This window comes from Pongo abelii, chromosome 10 (genome assembly GCF_028885655.2).
Source record: "Pongo abelii isolate AG06213 chromosome 10, NHGRI_mPonAbe1-v2.0_pri, whole genome shotgun sequence".
Lineage (NCBI taxonomy): Eukaryota > Metazoa > Chordata > Mammalia > Primates > Hominidae > Pongo > Pongo abelii.
Genome location: NC_071995.2, coordinates 32,878,590 through 32,906,568, shown reverse-complemented (window position 1 = coordinate 32,906,568; position 27,979 = coordinate 32,878,590). Strand labels below are relative to the sequence as shown.

The following is a 27,979-nucleotide window of genomic DNA, read 5'->3' as shown; positions in this document are numbered from 1 at the left end:
TGATAACAGTATTATTCTGTTTAAGGCCGGGCATGGTGGCTCACATCTGTAATCCCAGCACTTTGGGAGGCTGAGGTGGGTGGATCATCTGAGGTCAGGAGTTCGAGATCAGCCTGGCCAACATGGTGAAACCCCATCTCTACTAAAATATAAAAATTAGCTGGGTGTGGTGGTGCATGCCTGTAATCCCAGCTACTTGGGAGGCTGAGACATGAGAATCACTTGAACCCAGGAGGCAGAGGTTGCAGTGAGCCAAGATCGCGCCACTGCACTCCAGCTTGGGTAAGAGTGAGACTCCGTCTCAAAAAAAAAAAAAAAAAAAGAAAAGAAAAAAGAAAAAATTCTGCTTATAGTAGTGTAAAGTTTTAAAAGGTGGCTTCACATAGGCCTGGCACAGTGGCTCATGCCTATAATCCCAGCACTTTGGGAGGCCGAGGCGAGTGGATCACCTGAGGTCAGGAGTTCGAGACCACGCTGACCAACATGGTGAAACCCTGCCTCTACTAAAAATACAAAATTAGCTGGGCATGATGGTGCATGCCTGTAATCCCAGATATTCGGGAGGCTGAGACAGAAGAATTGCTTGAACCGGGGAGATGGAGGTTGCAGTAAGCCAAGATCGTGCCATTGCACTCCAGCCTGGACAACAAGAGTGAAACTCCATCTAAAAAAAAAAAATGGCTTCACATATATTTGATGCCAGGCTCATTTGACCTTTAAGAAGAAAAACAGGATGTAATTACAGCAGATTTTTTTTCAGCTCTATTTTGTGGAGAAGATATTAAAGCTCACAGAGGTAAAGTCTCTTGCTCAGTATCACAGTTATCAAATGGTAAAGCAAGAATTTAAATCAAGGTCTTTCAAGCAGTACAATTTTTCTTACAGATAATGAACTGAAAACCATGAGGACTGTCCTTGGCCCACAGGATTGGACCTCCTTGCTGTGCTGACAGCTAGATCTGTTCATCAACTCACCACCTTTGCCCAGCCCCACGACCTGGTCAAACCTCAGGCTATCACTGTGGTACAGCGGCTCCAGCACCCAGTAAAACCCAAAATACAACAAAGGAGAACAGAAGGTAGCTAACAACTCTAATTTCTTTAACACGCATTTGGTATTTTAAACTTTGCACCATGGTTTCCATACAAGTCCTTCTTCAAAAGAATACAAGAGTCAAAGTCTGAGATAAATAATGAAAATTATAGAAAATTTTACAAGTTTGATGTAATAGTTCACATTCCACCAGCACAATAATTTTTTCTGTGTGAAAATCTTATACTTATCATAAATGGTTAAATTACGGGAGCACAATTCCTGATAACCTGAAGCAGAACTTGAAGAATTACCTTCAGTTCCACATGGTTACAGCCTCAAAATTAGTTTTCCCTTCATACTTCTTTTATATTATCCCATTTGGCAGTTATGCTCACTTGCTGCAGGAATTTCTCATTGTTCTGTGATCAGGGTATTCATTTGTTTTAACTCATGCTATACAGTTCGTCATGCACACATGATTTTTACTCTGAATATAATTTTGGCTGGATACATTCTCACACTGTTCTTCACACATGCTTGGGTTTTTTGTATGTATCATTTTCTTCTGACAAGATGATTAACTTCTCATGTATACTGTTTGGGTATTTGTTTATACTTTTATGCTATTACCCATACTTCTTTGTTCAGTAAACCCTTCTTACTAGATAACTTGGATATACTAGCAAACAGCTCATTTATCACCCTACTAATCACTTTAAAAGCAACGTTGCTTTCTATAAAGTTAATACTAATGTCACGTACAATAAATATTTATCAAATTAATGATTAAATGGATATCAGCTAAGAAAATAGGTATTATAGCCAACTTTGAGCAGGATGTTACAAAAAGTAGGAAATTCTTATTTTATATATGTATTTATATATAAATATATACATTAATGTAAACATATATTTATTTAAAGATATATATTTAAATATATATATTTTGGAGAGAGGGAATTTTGCTATGTTGCCCAGGCTGGTCTTGAACTCCTGGCCTCAAGCAATTCTTCCACCTCAGCCTCCCTAAGTGCTGGGATTTTAGGCGTGAGCCACTACATCCAGCCTAAAATATTTCTTGATGAGCAATACAAATGGCTTAAGTCTAGTTGTAACTTAGAATTTGAAATATTTTAAGATACCAAGCCTAAGTAATAAAGGGTAAACTTGAAGAACGAGATTTTACAAAAATGACCCTACATGGTAACTTCTCAGAGGAAGCAGTCTACCCTCCTGTTCAAAGCCAATCCCTCCTGTATTATCTATTTCTATATAACAAATTACCCAGACTTCACAGCTTAAAACAACAAACGTCTATTACCTCACACCATTTTGGATATGAGGAATCTGGGAGCAACATGGTGGAGTGGTTCTGGCTCAGAATGTCTCATGAGAGTTACAGCCAGATGTCAACCAGGGCTGCCATTGTCTGAAGGCTTAACTGAACTGGAGGATTCCCTTCCAAGCTCCCTCACACGGTTGTTGGCAAGAAGCCTTAGCTCCTCGCCATTATGTGCTTCTCCACAGATGGCAGCTGGCTTCCCCCAGAGCAAATGATCAGGGAACAGAGAGAAAGCAAGCGAAAGTCACCAAGACAGAAGCCACAGTATATTTTATAACCTAATCTCAGAAATGACATAATGCCATTTCTGCCATATTCAGTTAGTCACTCAGACCATTGTGGGAGGGGCTGACAAAAGGGCATGACTACCAGGAGGAAGGATCATTGGGGGCATCTTGGAGGCTGACTACCAAACTTCCCTTGTATTCTTTATGATCTTCTCCCATCTCTTCAGGAACTTTGCTGCATCCATTACCCTCTTGCTCTTACAGTTTGACTAATTCCTCTTTACTAGTTCCCCTATCTTGGTTCTAGATACTCTGAAACTATATTCTGAGGTTTCACTCTATGCCTTCTTGTTTTCCTTGACTCTCTTTTGCCTTGACTAGTGTGACACCATTGTTCCCTGGCTTTTATCCGCTGCTGACCTTCTTCCTTTAGCTCTCTATAAATGCTGGTATTTTTCACAATTTAGTCCTCATCTCTTTTTTCTTATTCTAAACACTCTCCCTTTCTTTTTCTATGTCATTGCCCCTAGCTGCCATTGGTATGCTGATGACTTCAAAATGCGAATTTGTTCTCTTTTTTTAGTTCCATTATTATATCCAACTCCTTGCTCAAGAGTCTGAAAGTCCCACAGGTTTCCCAACTGATAGCTGTGTTGGCTCTGTTTGAGGGGATTGATTACTTCTAGGGGCTTTTGATTAGGAATAGAAACATTTTTTAGTAACAGTATTCCAGGCCGGATGTGGTGGCTCATCCCTATAATCTTAACACTTTTGGAGGCTGAGGTGGGAGGATCACTTCGGGCCAGGAGTTCCAGACCAGTCTGGGCAACAGAGGGTGACTCCATCTCTACAAATAAATAAACGAACAAATATTTTAAAAAGTATTTAACTCCAAAATGAGTTGCGTCTGTTTGGTACAATCCCTAGGGCAAAGGCAAGATGGAATGTGGGAACAGCAAAAGTTTCCCTTTTTTTTCAGAGGACGCCACTGATATGTGCACCAAACCATTATTTATAGTTTTAGCTCATCATAAAAGCAGAAGGCTCACCCTAATTACCAGTTTATGCAGAAAACATAAAAGAGCTGCGCCCAGCCTCATAATCCACTTCTGTCTGCCAGCACCTTTTTCAGGTACTTCATGGTGCCTATCCCAAGACTCAGAACGTTACCAAATCCACTCCTATTCAATTTGTTCAAGACCAACTCCTCCCTGGAATGCTCTAGATTTCAGACCTAAATTTCTCCTAAACCAATGTTATGAAACCAAGTTCTAAGAGCTGTGTCCCCCAGGGTGTCTCTAGCATAGACAGTCTACATCCTGCAGCTATTGTCCCCACATTTCTATGATGTAACTGTCCTGTGAGCAAGAGTTCATAATGCAGTACAACATTTGCGTATAATGCAATAATTATGCACTAAATATTATAATTATGGAATAACATCATAAGGCCCAATCACAAGCTACATGCAGCAGTAGCCTGCTCATACACATACAATATCAGCAACCGTTTTCACTTGCAAGTCGATATTGAAACGGTAAAGTTTCCCTGTCCCCCTCGCAGAGCAAGCAATGGGGGTGTGGCTCACTTCTTCAGTGCCTCGCTGCTCAAACCTCTAGGGGAGCATACAGACAGGCAGGCTGCGGGGCTCCGACCCCACGGCAGTGTCTAGCGGTGAATGTTTATGGCTCCTGAAGCCCCAGTAGGCATGTTACAGGATGCTTTTAGTTTACCGCCTTGTGTTAACCAGCTGAATTAGACCCTCTACCTTGTTGCAAGGACAGAGAGTTTTCTGTATCCCGGGTTCTTGCCTTGGTGTACTAGAAGACTCGGATCACACGTGGACTTCGAAAATGAGTGCAAAGTTTTACTAAGCGAAAGCAGCTCTCAGCCGATGGGGGAGCCAGAAGGGAGATAGTCTTCCCCTGGAATTGGGCCACTGGGCAGCCCTGGCTCTCCTCCGACTGTCCTGGCCAAACTCCATCTCCTCCCGCCTGCCGGTGGCGTCCCACCAGTCGATGGCCTGCCAACATGCTGGTGCCTGCTGGTATGCTCTTCTCCTGGTGTGCTCCTTTCAACGACCAACCACTTGCATCTTCTTCCACCAACGTATTCCTCACAATGTCCAGCCACTGTGTCTGCCTGCTACGGTCTCCGGTTTTTACAGGCCCAGGATGGGGGCGTGGCAGGCCAGGGTGGTCTTGGGAAATGCAACATTTGGGCCGGAAATTCCTGTCCTCACCTAGGTCCGTGAGGGTGGAGCCCTAGGCAGGGACCACACCTTTCTCCACCCAGCACTTCCCTTCCTCCCTTTTGTATTGTTTAAAGGGACCACAATCTTCCCTTTCCAGCACTCCAGTATCAAAATGTACCCTTAATCAGGAACAAAACCTGATGTCAGGTGGATAGATGTTTCCTCTTATTCAAGCTATGAACCTTATTTTCACCAGTGAAATGATTGGCATTGAGATTGAGCACTCAGAACTTCTCCACTTGCTTGAATCTCTAGAGCCTCCATTCTCAGGCTGATGAAATCACTTCTGTACTTCAAACCCATCTAGTGGGAGAGGCTGCCTAGAAGCCAGTTAGTAGTGCCACAGTTCTAAAGTTTAAAACTGGTCAGGGACCACAAGAAGAAACACATTTCATCCAAGGAAACATCCCTCCCCTCCCCTGCCTTCCTCTCCCCTCCCCTCCTCTGCCCTACCCTGCCCTTCTTTTTTTCTTTCTTTCAACTATAGAGGTGAGGTCTCACTGTATTGCCCAGGTTGGTATCAAGCTCCTGGGCTCAAGCGATCCACCAGCCTCACCCAGTCAAAGTGCTGCGACTACAGATGTGTGCCACCACGCTCTGCTAGAAACGTGGGTTTCTAAGCGTTAAAATTTTTCGGCCTGGCACGGTGGCTCAGGCCTGTAATTCCAGCACTTTGGGAGGCCGAGGCAGGCGGATCACCTGAGGTCAGGAGTTTGAGACCAGCCTGGCCAACATGGTGAAACCCCGTCTCTACTAAAAATACAAAAATTAGCCGAGCGTGGTGGCAGGTGCCTGTAATCCCAGCTACTTGGGGAGGTTGAGACATGAGAATCGCTTGAACCCAGGAGGCGGAGATTGCAGTGAGCCGAGATCGCACCATTGCGCTCCAGCCTAGGGGACAAGAGCAAGACTTCGTCTCAAAAAAAAAAAAAAAAAATTCAGGGGACAGCCATGGTGGCTCACACCTGTAATCCCAGCACTTTGGGAAGCCAAGGCAGGCAGATCACTTGAGGTCAGGAGTTCAAGACCAGCTTGGCCAACATGGTGAGACCCCCCCCTGCCCATTTCTCCTAAAAATACAAAATATTAGCCAGACATGGTGGCTTACACCTGTAATCCCAATTACTTGGGAGGCTGAGGCAGGAGAATAGCTTGAACCCAGGAGGTGGAGGTTGCAATGAGCTGAGATTGCATCACCACAGTCCAGCCTGGGCAACAGAGCGAGACTCCATCTCAAATAAATAAATAAATAAATTTAAAAATAAATAAAATTAATTTTTAAACAGAAAGAAAAATTGAAATATTTGTACTGAGAAAAATGCCATGTCCAACAAACTTAATGCTAGTCCTAGATTGTTTAGGTAGCTTTATAAAGGCAGGGAGGAAGGAAGGGAAAGAAAGAGGGTAAAAAGAAAAAATACATAAAGGAGGCCTCCTTATCCAGAAATCAATGAGAAAGGTTGGAGGCTTTGGTTCTGGATACCCCAAAACTATCTTTTCAAGTTGATCAACATTCCTTCATCTCATAGTGCTACTTTATATATATTGAGATTGCAGAAATTTATGGCTGATATGTTTGTAGTTTGGTATGTTGAGAATGCTTTCATAATTAAGACATACATACATTTTTTGTAGCTGCATGTAATCTCGATGTTTGAATATTTGAATGATCGACTGAAAAGAAGACACAAACAATTTCAAATAATGTCTCTGGTACCAGGACAAACCAGGAACATTCTGATCCTAGAGTTGTTTAAACAAAGACTGGAGAGTACTGCCTTCTTTGGCGTACCAGAACCCACAGTAAGATGGTAAATTCCTGTGTAACCAGATGTGACCTTCAAGTCCAACACTATCAAATTATAAAGAAGAATTTCAGTAGCAGCTCGGATTACAACCTCACTCACTCCACTGAGCCACTCTGAGTATTGCATAACACTTATAGGATGCAGGTATTGGTAAGGCGATTCTAATCAATGTCCTAATGTGTTTTTTCAAAAGTATATTCTTGCAAACCTAATTTTAAGACATCATGACCCTGGCATGAATCGCAAGATCAAAAAAGCCTTCTGAGATTCTGCAAACATGGTATCTCTATCTCCTTGACGTTCTCCTGTAACATTCCAGACAGGCTGTTGAGATTGAGGCAGAGATAGAGTGGGCAGCCTGAAGAAAATTGTAAATGTTTGTAAAACCCTCTGAGGGGATTTGGTGAAGCAGATGGCCCAGACCAAATAAAAAGACTGCCAAGCTGTGTTGGAGGTTCACCTGAGTTTAGAGGGCATGGATTTATTGTGGCTATTGCATACTAGACCTCTTGAGTTTGTTTTCACATTTGCGCCTCATGACATCTAAATATGTAAATATGATATTCCTGATTATGCAGGATTTAAGTCACTAATACAAGCTGCCACCGCTAGTTAGGGTTTTGTGGTTGCAAACAACAGCAAATCACTTTTATCACAAGATAAAAGGGATTTCATTGGAAAAATATGTGGAAACAAGAGGGGCAAAACAAAGGGGGAGGTTAATGAACCAATATGTAAAAAACAAAACCAAAGCATTTCACAGGCCTCAGTAGTAGAAATGAATAGATTGATTATTTAGGACATAGCTGCCTGTATATTGCTTAATATCTTTGGATCACTCCACCCCAGAGTCCAATTCCAGAGAGAGGGGATGGTGGGGAGACACTGTCTGGGTTAGCTAGAGTCATGTTCTTAGTTGGGGAGCTGCCTCCAAGACTGGAATACAGCATGGTGCAGATTAAGATGGTTTTGCCAAAGAAAGGAGGCTGGATAATGGTGAGCAAAAATGAGCATATGTCCACTACAGATCAAATAGCAGAATCTATATTTGTCAGATGTGAAACCTAATGTTATATGTTCTTTAGCTAGGTCTGTTGTCGTCTGGATGATTATAGCACAAGTAAAACAGAAGAGTGAGAGATTTGAAGTCGTTAATGCCGGAAATAGTGGTGGATAATCACTATACTTCTGAGCTAGGGAAGAAAATGAGGCCAGAAGATAATTTGGAAACCAGGAGAACTGAGACAAGGTGGGTTTAAATCAAGTTTAGCCTGAAGCTGCCTTCTCACATATTTAAGTTTGGCCTAAAGGTTTTTCTGTACATCATGAACTGTAAAAAGTGGAGGTGTAAAGCCCACACCCGTGCCAATCACTGAGTTTTGGCCAATCAAATGTAGCCAAATGTTCAAACTGTGTTCAAGTAAGGCAAATGCCAAGCTGTAACCAATCCAGTTGTTTCTGTACTTCACTTCTGTTTTCTGTTCGTCACTTTCATTTTGCTGTCCATAAATCTTCTTCCACCACGTAGCTACGCTGGATTCGCTATGAATCTGCTGTGATTCTGGGGATTGCCCTGTTCACAAATTGTTCATTGTTCAGCTAAACTCCTTTACATTTAACTCAGCTGAAGTTTTTTTCTTTTAACAGTGGTAAGAAATTTCTAGGAATCTTCTGAGATTTTTTTTTTTTTTGAGACAGAGTCTCCCTCTTTTTAAGACATTGTTTCACCATGTTGGCCAGGCTGGACTCGAACTCCTGACCTCAAGTGATTCGCCTGCCTCGACCTCCCAAAGTGCTGGGATTACAGGAGTGAGCCATTATGCCTGGCCGAATTTTCTGAGATTATGCCAGAAATTATTATTATATTTTTTGAGACAGAGTTTTGCCCTTTTGCCCAGGCTGGAGTGAAGTGGTGCGATCTCGGCTCACTGCAACCTCTGTGCCCAGGTTCAAGCAATTCTCCTGCCTCAGCTTCCCAAGTAGCTGGGACTACAGGTGCCCACCACCACGCCTGGCTAATTTTTGTATTTTTAGTAGAGTTGGGGTTTCACTATGTTGGCCAGGCTGGTCTCAAACTCCTGACCTCAGGTGACCCACCCGCCTCGGCCTCCCAACGTGCTAGGATTACAGGCATGAGCCACCATGCCCGGCCTATTATGCCAGAAATTCTATGATGTAAACCAAGCAAGAGGCATGCCATGAGAAATTGAGGTGCTATGAAGGGTCATCAAAGAGCAAATAAAGTTCCAATTGTGTTTTAGTTTCATTTATTTATTTATTTAAAATAGAGCCAGGGCCGGGCGCGGTGGCTCATGCCTGTAATCCCAGCACTTTGGGAGGCTGAGGCAGGAGGATCACGATGTCGGGAGATCAAGACCAGCCAGACCAACATGGTGAAACCCCGTCTCTACTAAAAATACAAAAAATTAGCTGGGTGTGGTAGCGGGCGCCTGTAGTCCCAGCTACTTGGGAGGCTGAGGCAGGAGAATGGCGTGAACCTGCGAGGCGGAGCTTGTAGTGAGCTGAGATCGCACCACTGCACTCCAGCCTGGACAACAGAGACAGACTCCGTCTCAAAAAAATAAATAAATAAATAAATAAAATAAAATAAAATAAAATAGAGCCAGGTACAGTGGCTCACCCCTATAATCCCAGCACTTTGGGAGGCTGAGGCTTGAGCCCAGGAGTTTGAGACCAGCCTGGGAAATATAGCGAGACCCTGTTTCTATAAAAAAATTTTTAAATTAAATTAGCCAGGCATGATGAGACATGCCTATAGTTCCAGCTACTCTAGAGGCTGAGATAGGATCACTTCTACCCAGGAGATTAAGGCTGCAGTGAGCTATGTTCATGCCACTGTACTCCAGTCTGGGCAACAGAGCAAGACCCTGTCTCAAATGAGTAGAATAGAATAGAATAAGCATACTGTCATTTATTTTTATTTTTTTGAAAATACAGATGGGAGCCGGGCATGGTGGCTCATGCCTGTAATCCCAACACTTTGGGAGGCCAAGGCGGGAAGGTCCCCTGAGGTCAAGACCAGCCTGGCCAACATGGTGACACACCATCTTTACTAAAAATACAAAAATTAGCTAGGAGTGGTGGTATACACCTGTAGTCCCAGCCCCTCAGGAGGCTGAGGCAAGAGAATCACTTGAGCTCAGGAGGCAAAGGTTGCAGTGAGCCAAGATCCCACCGCTGTACTCCAGCCTGGGTGACAGGGCAAGACTCTGTCTCCAAAAAAAAAAAAAAAACAGACAGGGTCTCACTAACTTAGCCAGTTAGCCACGCAGGTCTCTAACTACTGGCCTTAAGCAATCCTCCTGCCTTAGTCTCTTAAAGTGCTAGGATTACAGGCATGAGCCACTATGCCCAGCCATTTTTATGAGATGGGGTCTGGCCTTGTTGCCCTGGCTGGAGTGCAGTGACACAATCTAAGCTCATTGCAATGTCTGCTTCTTGGGCTCAAACCATCCTTCCATCTCAGCCTCCTGAATAGCTGGGACTACAGCTGTGCGCCACCATGCCCAGCTAATTTTTTTTGTATTTTTGGTAGAGATGGGGTTTTCCCATGTTGCCCAGGCTGGTCTCAAACTCCTGGCCTTAAGTGATCCTCTCGCTTTGGCCTCCCAAAGGCCAAGGATTACAGGCACACCTGGGATTACACTGTTCAACCACTGGCTCAAGAGAAGCAGAAAGTCTTCTCAATGGTTCAATATTCATTTTATGTTCAATGACAGGCCTTCTGCAAATTGAGACTCTGAGCTCTTTAGGGTAGTGACTGTAATTCTTCCTAGACACAGAAGGCCAACAAGGTGATTGTCATAACAGCACTGAGCAAAAGCCATTACATATTAGTAGCCAATGAGAAATAAGATTCAGGACCCTGTAGAGGAGAGCACTCTCAAATGCCAGCAAGCAGAGTGGTGGAAGGGGAGCTTGGGTGCATGCTCATCCATTACAGCCAGTGGGCGGCTCTGAAGTCTAAGTAAGATGAACACGCACTGCTGTACTGGTTGGCACCTAGGCAGTAAGTAACAATTCACTAGATAAAATTTTAGGTGGAACTACAGATTTGAAAAGTTCCGGGATGCAATATAATATCTATGGGAGCATTGCTATTAACATGAGAAGTCAGTATCTTGGAAACAAGTAGGGTCCCCTCCCCTGGAATATTGAAGAGATATGAAGACCGTATCTTCAAGTACCTGTGGGGAGACCTAATAAAACGAGTTCTGTGGCTTTCTGCCAGACCTGGTGCAGGGAATCCATGAACTGGTCAGGCCTCCTGCTCCACTTGGGGACCCATAGCTAGAAAATGTGCTTTAGGTTCTAATACAGTCAGAAGTACATTAATTATTTGGTTTACTGAAAACTCAGGCCAGGTGCAGTGGTTTATATCTGTAATCCCAACGCTTTGGGAAGCTGAGGCTGGAGGATTGCTTGAGCCCAGGAGTTGAAGACTAGCCTGGGCAACATAGAGACCCCCATCTCTATAAAAAATAAAAAATTAGCTGGGCATGGTGGTGTGCACCTGTAGTTCCAGCTCCTCGGGAAGCTGAGGTGGGAGCATCCCTTGATCCTAGGAGGTTGAGGCTGCAGTGAGCTATAATCACACCACTGCACTCCAACCTGGGTTGGAGACTCTGAAAAATAAAAATATAAAAAGAGAGAGAAAGAAAGAAAGAGGAAAGAAAGAAAGATAGGTTAAAAAAGAAAGAAAGAAAAAAAGAAAACTTAAGCAAGAGGGAGACAGGTCATTACCATAGCCTTTTTTTTTTTTTTTTTTTTTTTTTTTAAATCTGGGACAGAGTCTCCCTCCGACTTCCAGGCTGGAGTGCAGTGGCGTGATCTCAGCTCACTGCAACCTTCGCCTCCCGGGTTCAAGCAATTCTCCTACCACAGACTCCCAAGTAGCTGGGATGTCTCACTCTGTCGCCCAGGCTGGAGTGCAATGGCACGATCTCGGCTCATTGCAACCTCCGCCTCCCGGGTTCAAGCAGTTCTCCTGCCTTAGCCTCCCAAGTAGCTGGGATGACAGGCATGCAACACCAAAGCTGGCTAATTTTTGTATTTTTAGTAGAGACAGGGTTTCTCCATGTTGGCCAGGCTGGTCTCGAACTCTTGACCTCAGGCGATCTGCCCACCTCAGCCTCCCAAAGTGCTGGGATTACAGGGTTGAGCCACCGTGCTGGCCCCTGCCATAACTATTTAAAAAAAAAACCCAAAAACAGCTACTGAAGATACTTGATAGCTTTTCGTTGAGCAAAGAAAAAATGAAAACTCTACTGATGATGGCCTTTATAAATAAGAATGTCTGACGATTATTTTATGAACTGACATTATTTTTTCTTCCCATCCCTTCTTCCCAAAGAACTGCCCTTTGTGACTCCAGGGAATGCCCTCCAACAAGAGTGCTAGCAGAAACCTAGAAGCAAACTGTCTTAGGTTCCGAAAGACAGCCTGACTGGTAAAAGAAATTGAAAACAGGTGTTTTCATTTGCTTTGTATTAAAAGAATTGAAAGGCCGGGCGCAATGGCTCATGCCTGTAATCCCAGCACTTTGGGAGGCTGAGGCGGGCAGATCACAAGGTCAGGAGATGGAGACCATCCTGGCTAACATGGTGATACCCTCTCTCTACTAAAAATACAAAAAATTAGCCAGGCGTGGTGGCGGGCACCTGTAATCACAGCTACTTGGGAGGCTGAGGCAGGAGAACTGCTTGAACCCGGGAGGCGGAGGTTGCAATGAGCTGAGATCGTGCCATTGCACTCCATCCTGGGCGACAAAGCAAGACTCCATCTCAAAAAATAAAAAAAAAAAAAAAGAAACTATCTCAGAGGAAGTTTACCATTTATGAGAAAAGTAGAGCATAGTTAAAATGAATCTTCTGAGTTATAGGGAAGAACGGTATCTCCATCCCTTATGTTTCCAGATACAGCAACTTCAGGTAGGTGAGTGGCTTTCTACCTCACTGCACATTGGTTTCCTGGGTGGCTTTGAACTGTGAGATTGGCTGAGAATCACTGCGTATCTCCCTGTTCCTCATTCACCCCTCCCCAGGGAAATAGGAGTCAGCAGTCAGACATGTGAGTTGGGAAGAACAGACTGAGCTCAGCCCTTCACCTTTCTAGACCTGTGTGTTACAGGGAGTGGATCTGCTTCCTATGACCCTGCCTTTGCTGAGAAGCCTGTGTTGTTCAGCTGTGCCAGCAACCAGGCGGGGATGTCTGGGGAAAGTGTGAGCCTGCCCACTTGGCCACATCTTCCAGTTGACTTTATTAAGGTGATATTTTGAGGCTCACCTATCTGACTCCTGTATTTCTCTCAATTGATTCTGAATTCAAGAGGAAGATACTCTGAATTCAAGAGGAAGAAAGAAAGATAAATATATTAGCCCACCAAGGAAGGAATTTTTGGCTGGTCTAAACTCTTGCCCAGACCCAGGGACCCTGGGGATATGACCTTAGATTTACCTTCTTGCCACTCTGCTCCCCAGAATGTATTGATACAAGATAAACTTGGAATGTTAGCAGGTCAGATTGCCCCTGGCTTAAAGAAGCATTCATTGTGAAACCCCTGATTGATGAGTTGCAGCTGCCCTGTTAGGCATGTGATTTAGCACTTTCTCCCAGAGGCTTTGCAACAAGCATGGACTACACATAGGTAGAGAATGGAAAGGGTGGCTGCCCAGAGGTCAAGTCTTCTGCACGTGCTTCAGCCTCACCTCTCGCAGCTGAGCATGCTGTGTGGTGGAGGGGCATGGAAGCTGCACCCAGCATTGCCAGACATCAGAAGGTTTCTGCTGTTTAGCCGTGTGCATTGTTTACCGTGTACCTTTTAAGGCTAAGTAAACTGTGACTTGTGAGTCTTTTTTTTAAAAATCAATTTTGATCTTAGGACCAACAGATATTGAGTAACACATGTAGCAAATACTCCACTAAATTCCTACACCTGAGTCTTGCCCTTCAATAATTGGATTATTAAAGTTGTTTTCTCAATCACTTACTTGTAGTCAAGTCTGTAGGTTAGCTCGCCTGTCACTCATTCCAACTCTTATTTCAATTTTCCTTCCTTCTTTAGAGAAGGAGGAAAGCTAAAAACTTCCCTTCTCAGATTTCCTTGTAGCTAGGGGTGCTCCCATGACTCAATTCTGGCTAACAAAATGTAAGCTGAATTTTGCTGGTACTGCCTCTTCCATTTCTTTTTTCCTGCTTGGAACCCGTGAGGATGCCCGAGGCTCAGCAGTCATTGCTAAGCATGGTAGTGATCGGGACACTAGGGGTCAGTTTCCTTGCTGGCATTGTTGAGGCCATCACAATCAGCCTTGGGCTTCCCGTTCCCAGATTTCCTGCTATAGGAGACAGAGAGATCCCTTACTTGTTTAAGCAGTCAAGTGCAATTCTAACGGATATATTTATAAATTCAATTTCCACGTGTGGTAGGAAGAATAAAGGTCCCCTAAACATGTTTGTGTCCTATTCCTTGTGACCTGCAAATATGTTACCTTACATGGCAAGAGGGACTTTGCAGGTGTGACTAAATTAAGTCCTCAAGGTAGGAAGAGTATCCTTGATCCTCCAGGCAGTCTCAAGGTAATTGTAAAGGTCCTTACAACTGAAAGAGGGAGGACAAAGGGGTTGTCAGAGAAAGAGATATGACAACAGAAGTAGGGTCAGAGAAACGTATGTTGCTCGCTTTGAAGAAGGAGAAAAGGGGCTGTGAGCCAAGGAATGTGGGTAACCTGTAGAAGCTGGAAAAAGAAAGGAAACAGATTCTTCCCTAGAGCCTCGAGAAGGAATTCAGCTCTTCCAGTATCTTGGTTTTTAGCCTAGTGAGACCTGTGTCAGATTTCTAATCTACTGAACCATAAGATGATAAATTTGTATTGTGTGAAGTGACTAAATTTGTGGTAATTTGGTTACAGTAGGAAGAGAAAATTAATACATTATATTATGACCTTTTAATATAAAATTATGATAGGTCAAAAGAAATTAAAATTTTCAGTGCAAGATTCCTCTAGTTTTTAAAATCAAGACCAAGCAAAAAAAGATGTAACTCTTTTTTTTTTTTTTTTTTTTTTTTTTGAGATGGAGTCTCACTCTGTTGCCCAGGCTGGAGTGCAGTGGTGCTATCTCAGCTCACTGCAAGCTCCACCTCCTGGGTTCACGCCATTCTCCTGCCTCAGCCTCCCGAGTAGCTGGGACTACAGGCGCCTACCACCATACCTGGCTAATTTTTTTTGTGTTTTTAGTAGAGACGGGGTTTCACTGTGTTAGCCAGGATGGTCTCAATCTCCTGACCTCATGATCCGCCCACTTTGGCCTCCCAAAGTGCTGGGATTATAGGCGTGAGCCACCGTGACCGGCCTTCCTTTTTAGAATTAAAAAAAATCCCCACAAACCTAGAAAAAGACTGATTTTTTTTTTTTTTTTTTTTTTTTTTTTTAGACAGAGTCTCACTCTGTCACCTAGGCTGGAGTACAGTGGTGTGATCTGGGCTCACTGCAACCTCCGCCTCCTGGGTTCAAGTGATTCTCCTGCTTCAGCCTCCCGAGTTGCTGGGACTACAGGCATGTACCACCATGCCCAGGTAATTTTAGTATTTTTGGTAGAGACGGGGTTTCACCATGTTGGCCAGGCTGGTTTTGAACTCCTGACCTCAGGTGATCCACCCGCCACAGCCTCCCAAAGTACTGGGATTACAGGCGTGAGCCACTGTGCCCAGCCGAGACTGAAATTTTTATAGCATGGTAACAACTAAACACCAATGCTGGTTTTAAACCTGTTATAATTGATCAGTGATAGCTCATTCAGCAAACACATCTAGGTAACAGAAAATGAACTTCTGTAACCTATGCTTTTATGACTGATTTTCCAAATTACTCCTGCCTCAGTAACCAATACTCCCCATAACAAACCCTTCCCATAAAGCCTGTATTTTTTTTTTTTTTTTTTTTTGAGACGGAGTCTCACTCTGTTGCCCAGGCTGGAGTGCAGTGGCGTGATCTCGGCTCACTGCATGCTCCACCTCCCGGGTCCACGCCATTCTCCTGCCTCAGCCTCCTGAGTAGCTGGGACTACAGGCGCCCGCCACCACACCCAGTTAATTTTTTTGTATTTTTAGTAGAGACGGGGTTTCACCGTGTTAGCCAGGATGGTATCGATCTCCTGACCTCGTGATCCACCTGCCTCAACCTCCCAAAGTGCTGGGATTACATGCATGAGCCACCACACCCAGCCAAAGCCTGTATTTTCTTTGTTCAACAAGACTGATCAGCATAGCTTTGGGGTGGTGATCTCATCCTTTGATATACTGTATATTTTTCCTAAACAAAGGGAGACTTCATTTAACAAGGGTCAAGGCAAATACAGAATATCTGGTAGATAAAAGCAGAGTACCAAGTTTTGTACTATTCAATGAAGGGAGGTAGGAAAGTGGTATATGATAATTTGTTTTAATTATGTGAAGAAATAACGTTATGTATTGGTTTGAAACTCTTGATTTTTTCCTATGTTTTTATTTGAAAAACAAAAATGCTAAAAATGAATAAAATCCTTCATGATCTCACCATCTTCATATTTGAAATATTTAAAAAAGTAAAAGTCTTCCCCTTGTCTCCTTTCTAGCAATCCCATCCAACAGATGTAATTGCTATTAATAATTCTAGCCAGGCGTGGTGGCGCACACCTGTAGTCCCAGCTACTTAGGAGGCTGAGGCAGGAGAATTGCTTAAACCGAGAAGGCGGAGGCTGCAGGGAGCCGAGATTGCGCCACTGCACTCCAGCCTGGTCGACAGAGTGAGACCCTGTCTCAATAAAATAAAATAAAAAAGTGGTGTGTATCCTTTCAGATGTACACTTAGGCAAGGGGTGTTATAATAAATCTATTTTAACCAACTGCCATAGTTGCTGGGGCCTTTAGAACCTATTTTATGTAATTAGATATAGTTTAGTAACTTCAGCATGCTTGTGAGCTTCTTGAGAACAGCAGCCAGGATACATTAATCTCTGTATAACAGATAATATTAAATAATAGGTTTCCAGCAAATACTAACTAACTGAATTAAGAATTAGGAGTTTCTCTAATAAGATCCCACTTAATCTCTGGTATAAGAATATAATTTGTGGCCCTAATGAGATGTGGATTCAGATACTGGATCTAACTGTAGTAGCCTTTCTGGCATCTGAATGTTTAAAGTTCTGGGGACAGCCTTGCTCAGAGAATAGTCAGCTGGTGGTCTATCAAGTAGTCAAGAGAGTTTGGTCATTTCAGAGGAAAAAAATAAAGAAGTATAATAATTTTGTTCAAATACATTTTATCAATGTGAAATTAAGATTAAGAATTATTTTTGGCTGGGCACGGTGGCTCACGCCTGTAATCCCAGCACTTTGGGAGGCTGAGGCAGGTGGATCACGAGGTCAGGAGACTCAGATGATCCTGGCTAACACAGTGAAACCTCATCTCTACTAAAAATGCAAAAAATTAGCCGGGTGAGGTGGCGGGTGCCTGTAGTCCCAGCTACTCAGGAGGCTGAGGCAGGAGAACGGGGTGAACCTAGGAGGCAGAGCTTGCAGTGAGCTGAGATCACACCACTGCACTCCAGACTTGGCAACAGAGTGAGACTCCGTCTCAAAAAAAAAAAATTATTTTTACAGAAATTCTGCTATATTGTCAGTGTATTATTTGTTTTTATTTTTTTGAGACAGGGTCTCACTCTTGCCCAGGCTGGAGTGCAGTGGTGAGATCATGGTTCACTGCAGCCTTGACCTCCCAGGTTCACTCAATCCTCTCACCTCAGCCTCCTGAGTACCTGGAATCTCAAGTGTGCCACCATGCCCCGCTAATTTTAAAGTTTTTTGTAGAGATAGGATCTCGCCATGTTGTCCAGGGTTGTCTTGAACTCCTGGGCTAGAGCAATCCTCCCCTCTTGGCCTCCCAAAGTGTGGGATTACAAGCGTGAGCCACTGTACCCGGTCCATTATTTATTTTTAAATTAGATGTGACTTTCATAAGACTCAAAATTGAAAAAGATTAAAGATAAACCGTATAAGGTCTCCCTGTAACCACATCCCTTAAGCCAGTATTGATCAGCATGTGTATCCACTTACAGAGATATTTTACAATATACAAGAAAACACACACACATACACAAATACACACACATTTTGCCCCCCTCCTTTTTTTTTTCAGATGGAGTCTCACTCTGTCGCCCAGGCTGGAGTGCAATGGCACGATCTCAGCTCACTGCAACCTCCGCCTTTCAGGTTCATGCCATTCTCCTGCCTCAGCCTCCCGAGTAGCTGGAACCACAGGCGCCCGCAACCATGCCCGACTAACTTTTTGTATTTTTAGTAGAGACGGGGTTTCACCGTGTCAGCCAGGATGGTCTCAATCTCCTGACTTCGTGATCCGTCCGTCTCGGCCTCCGAAAGTGCTGGGATTACAGGCGTGAGCCACTGCGCCCGGCCCATTTTGCCCCTTTTTACACAAGCAACATAAGCTATACACTTTTCTGCACCTTACTTGTTTCATGAAACAGTATATCTAGGACAATGGTCTCCTACCTTTTTGACACTATGGACTGGTTTTGTGGAAGACAACTTTTCCATGGATCAGGGCGGGGAGGGATGGTTTCAGGATGATTCAAGCACGTTACATTTATTGTGCACTTTATTTCTATCATTATTATATTGTAATATATAATGAAACAATTATACAACTCACCATAATGTGGAATCAGTGGGAGCCCTGAGCTTATTTTCTTGCAACAAGATGGTCCCATCTGGGGGTGATGGGAGACAGTGACAGATCATCAGGCATTAGATTCTCATAAGGACACTCAACCTAGATCCCTGAATGCTCAGGTCATGATAGGGTTCATGCTCCTATGAGAATCTAGTGCCACCGCTGATCTGACAGAAGGTGGAGCTCAGGCAGTAATGTGAGTGATGGGGAGCAGCTGTAAATACAGATGAAGCTCTGCTTGCTTGCTCACTGCTCACCACCTGCCATGGGGCCCACTTCCTGACAAGCCACAGACCAGTAGGATTGGGGACCCCTGGTCTAGGACTCTCCTTCCTCCCTCCCTTCCTTCTCTCTTTCTCTCTCTCTCACCTAGGACTGACTGACTTTTCTTTTCTTTTCTTTTCCTTTCTTTTCTTTTCTTTCTTGCTTGCTTGCTTGCTTGCTTTTGCTGTCTCTCATCTAGGACTCTCATCTAGGACTCTTTCTTTTCTGTCTTTTTTTTTTTCTTCCTTCCTTCCTTCTCTCTCTCTCTTTCTTTCTTTTTCTCTCTTTCTCTCTCTTGTCTGGGACCCTCTCTCTCTCTCTATTTCTCTCCTTTTTTTTTTTTTTGGTTGAGATGGATTCTTGCTGTTGCTCAGCCTGGAGTGCAATGGTGTGATCTCGGCTCACTGCAACCTCCGCCTCCTGGGTTCAAGTGATTCTCCAGCCTCAGCCTCCCAAGTAGCCGGGATTACAGGCATACACCACCATGCCTGGCTAATTTTTTTTGTATTTTTAATAGAGACGGGGTTTCACCGTGTTGGCCAGGCTGGTCTCAAATTCCTGACCTCAAGTGATCTGCCCGCCTTGGACTCCCAAAGTGCTGGGATTACAGGTGTGAGCCACCACACCTGGCCTCTTTCTCTCCCTCCCCTCCCCTTTCTTTCAATTTTTAGCAGAGGTTGGGTTTTACCATGTTGGCCAGGCTGGTCTTAAATTTCTAGTCTCAGGTATTCTGCCTGACTCGGCCTCCCAAAGTGTTTCGATTACAGGCATGAACCACCACGCCTACTGGCCTAGGACACTTTCCATATCAGTAGACAAAGAACAGCTTCATTCTTTTTCATAGCTGCAGAGAATTCTTTTTTTTTTTTTTGAGACGGAGTCTCCCTGTCCCCCAGGCTGGAGTGCAGTGGCGCAATCTCGGCTCACTGCAAGCTCCACCTCCCGGGTTCACGCCATTCTCCTGCCTCAGTCTCCTGAGTAGCTGGGACTACAGGCGCCCGCCACCCCGCCTGGCTAATTTTTTGTATTTTTAGTAGAGACGGGTTTTCACCGTGTTAGCCAGGATGGTCTCAATCTCCTGACCTCATGATCCGCCCGCCTCGGCCTCCCAAAGTGCTGGGATTACAGGCGTGGGCCACCGCACCCCCGGCTAGCTGCAGAGAATTCTTGAATGGATACAAAGATTGTTTTCTTAATTACAAAGAAGGTTTTAATAAATAACTTTGTACAAATGTCAATTTAGGCTTTCCTCTTCGTTTTGACTACTTTTCTATCATTTCCCTTCTTCATCAAACGTATGTTGACTTTTTATTTCTTTCTGTTTGAACTTTAAAATCAGCCTCTTTTTTAAAAAATCCTTAGGATTTGGGAGAGAAGTTATTATAAATTAATTTAGAAAGAATTGAAGTTTTATCATGTTGAGGCATCCTATATTATCAAGTTATGCCTTTTCATTTGTTCAAACCTTCTTTTTTTTTGAGACAGTCTGGCTCTTTTGCACAGACTGGAGTGCAGTGGCACAGTCTTGGCTTACTGCAACGTCTGCTTTCTGGTCTTAAGCCATCCTTCCACCTTAGCTTCTTGAGTAGCTGGGACTAAAGGCTCAAGCCACCTTAGCTTCTTGAGTAGCTGGGACTAAAGGCTCAAGCCAGTAACGCCCGGCTAATTTTTGTATTTTTTGTAGAGACAGGGTTTTACCATGTTGGCCAGGCTGGTCCCAAACTTCTGAGCTCAAGTGATTCACCCACGTTGGCCTCCCAAAGTGTTGAGATTACAGGTGTGAGCCACCACGCCTGGCTGCAAACCATCTTTTATTTCCTTTGGTAGCGAGTTTAAAGTTTTCTTCGTGTAGATTTTGCACATTTATTGTTAGATTATTCCCAGAAATTATTTTTCTGTTGCTATTGTAAATAGATGTTTTTAAACTGCTTATTGTTTGTATATATGAAAATGATTGATTTTGACTGTTAATGTCATGCTAGTCCACCTGAATTCTCTTATGATCTATAACATTTTGTGTTTTTCTCTCAGGTTTTTCCATGTATATAATCATATCATCTAGAAATAATTTATAAAATTACCACATCATTTCCCTGTAAAACCATTTTTTTCCTTTTCTGAAAAGTTTAATTCTGTTATAATAAACTTAAAACTTAACCATATTTTTGAGATATAATTCAAGCACAATAAATTTCACCATTTTAAAGTGTGTAGGTCAGTGATTTTTAGTATAGTCACAAGGTTGTACAACCATCACCACTAGTTTCAAAACATTTTTATCATCCCAAAGTGAAACTCATAGCCATTATTAGTCACTTCCCATCCTTCCTTCCCCCTAAGCTCTGGCAGCCACTAGTCTATTATTTTTGTCTCTGTGGATTTACGTGTTTTGGACATTTCCTATAAAAAGGGAAGCTTTTTGTATATAGCTTCTTTCAGTGAGCACAATGTTTTTGAGGTTCATCTATGTTTTAGCATCCTTCATACTTCATTCCTTTTTATGACTTAATAATACTCGATTTTATGGATATACCACATTTTGTTTATCCATTCATCAGTTGATGAACATTTCAGTTGTTTCCTTTTTTTGCTATCTTATATGAACATGTTTTCAATTCCCTAAGGTACGTACCAAGGAGTGAAATTGCTCATCATATTAGCAACTCTAGGTTTAACTTTTTTTTTTTTTTTTTTTTTGAGACAGAGTCTCCCTCTGTCACCCAGGCTGGAATGCAGTGGCGCGATCTCGGCTCACTGCAAGCTCCGCCTCCCAGGTTCTCGCCATTCGACTACAGGTGCCTGCCACCATGCCCGGCTAATTTGGTTTCTGTATTTTTAGTAGAGATGGGATTTCACCATGTGGCCTCGTGATCCACCTGCCTCAGCCTCCCGAGGTGCTGGGATTACAGGCGTGAGCCACAGTGCCCGGTCTCTAGGTTTAACTTTTAAAGGAACTCCCAAACTGTTTTTTACTACCATTTCATATTTCTACCAGCAATTTCCGTGGGTTCCTATTTCTCCTCAACCTCATCAACACCTGTAATTGTTTTAAAAAATTATTATACGGCTGGGCCCAGTGGCTCACACTTGTAATCCCAGCACTTTGGGAGGCTAAGGCGGGTAGATCACTTGAGGTTGGGAGTTTGAGACCAGATCTGCCAACATGGTGAAATCCTGTCTCTATTAAAAATTTAAAAAATAGCTGGGCGTCATAGCACATGCCTGTAGTTCCAGCTATTCAGGAGGCTGAGGCATAAGAATTGCTTGAACCCGGGAGGCGGAGGTTGCAGTGAGCTGAGATGGGATCACACCACTGCACTCCAGCCTGGGCGACAGAGTGAGACTCCATCTCAAAAAAAAAAAAAAAAAAAATTAAAAGTTAAAAAAAATTATAGTAGCCATCATAGTGGGTATGACTTACTATCTCCTAGTTTTGATTTGTAAGTCCCTAATGATTAGCGGCATTGAGCATCTTTTCATATGCTTATTGGTCATTTGTTTGTCTTCTTTGAAGAAATGCCTATTCAAATCCTTTGTCTTGGCCTGTGGGTGGCTCATGCCTGTGATCCTTGCACTTTAGGAGGCCGAGGCAGGCAGATCACTTGAGGTCAGGAGTTCAGACCAGCCTGGCCAATGTAGGTGGCATGATCTCAGTTCACTGCAACCTGCACCTCCCGGGTTCAAGCAATTCTCTTGCCTCAGCCTCCCGAGTAGCTGGGATTACAGGTGCCTGCCCCCACACCCAGCTAATTTTTTTTGTATTTTTAGTAGAGATGGGGTTTCACTATGTTGGCCAGGCTGGTCTCGAACTCCTGACCTCATGATCTGCCTGCCTCGGCCTCCCAAAGTGCTGGGATTACAGGGTGTTTAGTAGAAACCCTGTCTCTACTAAAAATAAAAAATAAAAACAAAAAATAAATTAGCTGGGCGTGGTGGCGGGCGCCTGTAATCCCAGCTACTCTGGAGGCTGAGACAGGAGAATCGCTTGAACCTAGGAGAGGGAGGTTGCAGTGAGTGGAGATTGCGCCACTGCACTCCAGCTTGGGGGACAGAGCAAGACTTCATCTCAAAAAAAAAAAAAAATTTCTTCGTCAAATTTTTAGTTGGGTTGTCTTTTATTGTTGAGTTGTTAGAGTTCTTTATATATTCTAGATACAAGTTCTTTTTTTTTGAGACAGAGTCTCGCTCTGTCCCCCAAGCTGAAGTGCAGTGGCACGATCACGGCTCACTGCAAGCTCCGCCTCCCAGGTTCACGCCATTCTCCTGCCTCAGCCTCCCGAGTAGCTGGGACTACAGGCATGCGCCACCACGCCCGGCTACTTTTTGTATTTTTAGTAGAGACGGGGTTTCACGGTGTTAGCCAGGCTTGTCTCTATCTCCTGACCTCTTGATCCACCTGCCTCGGCCTCCCAAAGTGCTGGGATTACAGGTGTGAGTCACCGTGCCCGGCCAATGCAAGTTCTTTACCAGATATATGACTTGCAAATATTTTGTCCCTTTCTATAGGTTGTCTTTTCAGTTTCTGGATAATGTCCTTTGTAGCACTAAAGTGTTTAATTTTGGAGTAGATCAATTTTTCTATTTTTTTTCTTTTATAGTTTGTGTTTTTGGTGCCGTAACTAAAAAACCATTACCTAATCCAAGGTCACAGGGATTTACGTCTATGTTTTAGCTCTTATGTTTAGGTCCTGATCTATTTTGAGTTAATTTTTGTATATAGTGTATGGTACTCAGGTGCCAAATTCATTCTTTTGTATGTAGATATGTAATTGTTCAGAACCATTTGTTGAAAGATTATTCTTTCCTCCATTGAACTGTCTTGGCAACCTTGCTGAAAATCAATTGATGCAAGAGCCTGGGTTTATTTCTGGACTCTCAATTCATTGTCCTCAACTACATGTCTATTCTTATGCCCATACTACAGTCTTGAATATTATAGCTTTAAACAAAGTTTTGAAATGGGGAGGTGTGAGTCTTTCCATTTTTAACTTTTTCAAGATTGTTTTGGTTATTCAGGGCCCCTTGCAATTCTATATGTATTTGGGGATCAGCTTTTACATTTCTGAAAAGATTAAAAAGGCAGTTGGAATTTTGATAGGGATTGTGTTGAATCTGCAGATTAAGAAGTACTGATATCTTAACAATATTAGATATTCCAATCCATGAAAATAGATGTTGTTTCAATTAGTCTTCTTTCTTTTTCTCTTTTTCTTGCTTCTCTTTTTCGTTTTGAGTAGGATCTTGCTCTGTCACCCAGGCTGGAGTACAGTGGTGCGATCATAGCTAACTACAAACTCAAACTCCTGATCCTCTTGCCTCAGCCTCCTGAGTCATTTCTTTCAATGATCTCTTTTTCAGTATGAGTCATCCATTTCTTTTTTTTGTTTCTTTTTTGTTTGTTTGTTTTGTTTTTTTGAGATGGAGTCTCACACTGTTGCCCGGGCTGGAGGGCAATGGCATGATCTCAGTTCACTGCAACCTGCACCTCCCGGGTTCAAGCAATTCTCTTGCCTCAGCCTCCTGAGTAGCTGGGATTAGAGGCATGTGCCACCACGCCTGGCTAATTTTTGTATTTTTAGTAGAGGCGGGGTTTCACCGTGTTAGCCAGGATGGTCTCCATCTCCTTACTGCGTGATCCACCCACCTCAGCCTCCCAAAATGCCGGGATTACAGGCGTGAGCCACCATGCCCGGCCCTCACCTATTTTTTTAGTAGAGACAAGATTTCACCATGTTGGCCAGGCTGATCTTGAGCTCCTGACCTCAAGTGATCCACCCACCTTGGCCTCCCAAAGTGCTGGGATTATAGGAGTGAGCCACTGCACCTGGCCTATTCTCTTATTAACTAATACAGTGAAGTTTTCCAGCTGCCTTATGATTTGTTCACCTGTGGATGTGACCTACTTTGAATATTTGTAGAGCCAGATTCTAAGATATGTTTGTGTCAACATGACTTGGAATATATGCAATTTATATCTGCTTAAAAGCCAAAATCATTTAAGTGTGCACTGATAGCCAGTAACAGGGATGGTTAAACTTAGTGCTTCATGTAACTTCAGTCTGCTTTGACAAGGACAGCTAGGCCCTGAGCTTTATGCAAACTTTCTGCATTGTAACTTGTTTGCTGTCTCTCAGACACAAACCCCACTCCATATACCTATCCACCAACTAAACTGTGCTGCCTTGTCCTTCCCTTTTTTTTTTTTTTTTTGGACACAGTTCATTAAGTTCAAGACTTCCCCTAGCAAATTGAATACGACCCTTTTTCTTTTCTCTTTCCACAGCTGCCTTTGCCACAGTTTCTGCTCACACACCCCTTCCCTGAGATGTTTCTAGCTTAGGCTTTGAGTGTCTTCCTATTGTCATAGCCTCCTTTGATAAAGTCTTGCCTTGCTAAGGTCTAGACTTGCATTTTTGCTTTGGCACCACAAGAGATACTTTGATTCCTACAACTCCACTGATTTTTGGATAATTTTGCTGCTAGTGACTTTTGCTTATTAAATAGTATAAATATTTTACATATGCAGCAGGTTTTTGGACTCCCACAGTACAATCCCTAGCTACTTTAAACAAATCCGGATCAGTATACATGTCATTATGGCATATTATTAAAGTATTTATTTTTACATTTTTTGTTTTGTTTCTTCCTTTTTTTTTTTTTTTTTTGAGACAGAGTCTTGCTCTGTCACCTAAGCTGGAGTGTAGTGGTGCAATCATGGCTCACTGCAGCCTCAACTTCCCGGGCTCACGTGATTCTCCCACCTTAGCCTTCCCAGCAGCTGGTTCTACCTGCGCTCGCCACCACGCCAGGCTAATTTTTTTGTAGAGACAGGGTTTCGCCATGTTGCCCAGGTTGCTCTCAAACTCCTGGGTTCAAGCAATTTACCCGCCTCGGCTTCCCAAAATGCTGGAATTACAGGCATGCGCCACCATGCCCAGCCAAATTTTTTGCTTTGTTTCTTTTTTTTTTTTTTTTGAGATGGAGTCTTGCTCTGTTGGCCAGGCTGGAGTGCAGTGGCACGATCTCGGCTCACTGCAAGCTCCTCCTCCCGGGTTCACGCCATTCTCCTGCCTCAGCTCCCGAGTAGCTGGGACTACAGGTGCCCGTCACGACGCCCGGCTAATTTTTTTGTATTTTTTTAGTAGAGACGGGGTTTCAACATGTTAGCCAGGATGGTCTCAATCTCCTGACCTCGTGATCCACCCACCTCCGCCTCCCAAAGTGCTGGGATTACAGGTGTGAGCCACTGCGCCCGGCCTTGCTTTGTTTATTAATATTGTTATATATAAAGTTTCAGTGCCGCAAAAGAAATAGCACTCGAATATAAAATTTTCTTTTTAATTCTCAGCAAGGCAAGGTACTTCTATAGAAGGGTGCGCCCTTACAGATGGAGCAATGGTGAGCACACACTTGGACAAGGGAGGGGAAGGGGTTCTTATCTCTGACGCACGTGGCCCCTGCTGCTGTGTCATTCCCCTATTGGCTAGGGTTAGACCGCCCAGGCTAAACTAATTCCGATTGGCTAATTTAAAGAGAGTGAAGAGTGTGATGGGGTGAGTGGTTTGGTGGGAAAAATGGTTATGACAGAGCAGGTAATGGGAATGAGTCAGGGTGGAGCAGGTAATGGGAATGAGTCAGGGTGGAGCAGGTAATGGGAATGAGTCAGGGTGGAGCAGGTGATCAAAATGAGTCAGGGTGGAGCAAGGTGATTGAAATGAGTCAGGGTGGAGCAGGTGATTGAAATGAGTCAGGGTGGAGCAGGTGATTGAAATGAGTCAGGTTGGAGCAGGTGATCAAAATGAGTCAGGGTGGAGCAGGTAATCGAAAAAGGTTGCTTTATGAGGAAGTTTGAAAGTAGAAGGTAAATAATTGAACATACTGACATATTGATTCTTTGAAAAGAAATTTAGAATTCATATCTAACAATATGACTTTTATTACTAAGTTCTGCATTTGTAATGAAGCTGCCCCTGCAAAATTATGACAGTAAAAGAAATTTGATGTAATTGACTCCATCCTGCTTCTTACTTCCCAGCTGTTCTTGGTCATACCTGGGCACAGACCAAGCTAATTTAGGGAGGAATGTAGTTGTCAATAGTCTAACTTTGGGCCATGTGTGGTGGCTCATGCCTGTAATCCCAGCACGTTGGGAGGCCGAGGCAGGCAGATCACTTGAGGTCAGGAGTTCAAGACCAGCCTGGCCAACATGGTGAAACCCCATCTCTACAAAAAATACAAAAAATGAGCCGGGTACAGTGGCACACGCCTATAGTCCCAGCGACTTGGGAGGCTGAGGCAGGAGAATCGCTTTAACTCAGGAGGCAGAGGTTGCAGTGAGCCAAGATTGCACCACTGCACTCCAGCTCAGGGGCAACAGAGTGAGACTCTGTCTCAAAAAATATATATATATAGTTTAGCTTTGAAGCAAAGATGATAATAATCCCTCCCTAAAATGAATTCAGTCCCTGTTCAGGGTCTGAAACTGCCTTTGTAAAACTAATGAAAGGCCATAAGATTAGGGTTATGGGAGGGGCCTGAGTTCTGCTAAAATGTAGGCATAGTTTCTACAATCCCTTATTGCTCAGGAGTCCTGTGGCCAGAGGTCACAAGATTTGTGACTTCTCCAATTGCTCCTATAGATAACACCACTACTGTAAAACCTGAGATTTTTTTTTTTTTTTTTTGAGATTTTCGCAGACTGACTCCACCTGGACTCGTGACTCATGACTCAACTGGTCCTGTGGCTCCACCAGAAGTGGACTAAGTGCACAAGGACTGTTTTCCACTCCCCTGTGATTTCATCCCTGACCACTCAGCGGTACCCATTCCCTAGCTCCCTGCCCACCAAATTGTCCATTAAAAACCCTAACCTCTGAGCCTTCAAGGAAACTGACTTGAGGAGTAACACCATCTTCTGTGTGCCTGGCCTTGTGTCAAATTTTTCTCTACTGCAATGCTGAGGTCTCAGTAAATTGATTTGTGTCTGTGCAATGGGCTGGAAGAAGTCAACAGGTGATTACAGTAATTCTATATAATATTCTTTAAGATAAGTGTAGAAAAGAATTTCAGAAATTCATTGTTCATAACTTGTAATAAAGATATTTAAAATATGTTTGAACACTGCTTCAGCAGTATCATATGGAGTCTGATATGCAATATTTTTATTATCATTACTTTTCAGATAGTCTGCAATTTCATTTGGATTTTTCTCTTGGGCCCGAGAGCTATTTAAAACCAAGATATTTTATTTCCAAATATGTAGGGGCTTTGGTTTCCTCCTTATATTATTGTCTTCTAGT

At 43.4% G+C, this 27,979-nt stretch overlaps 1 long non-coding RNA gene across 4 annotated transcripts; it reads left to right on the top strand.

Moving 5' to 3' along the window:
* LOC129049098 (uncharacterized) lies at window positions 1-27,798 on the top strand. Of its 4 annotated transcripts, none has more exons than XR_008511890.2 (4): window positions 1-1,079; window positions 6,495-6,811; window positions 7,757-7,916; window positions 27,368-27,798. It is a non-coding gene; the product is annotated as an uncharacterized LOC129049098 (long non-coding RNA). The 4 variants fall into 4 exon arrangements; XR_010135749.1 differs by having other exon boundaries at window positions 7,753-7,916; XR_008511891.2 differs by lacking the exon at window positions 6,495-6,811.
* Window positions 27,799-27,979: the final 181 nt, after the last annotated feature.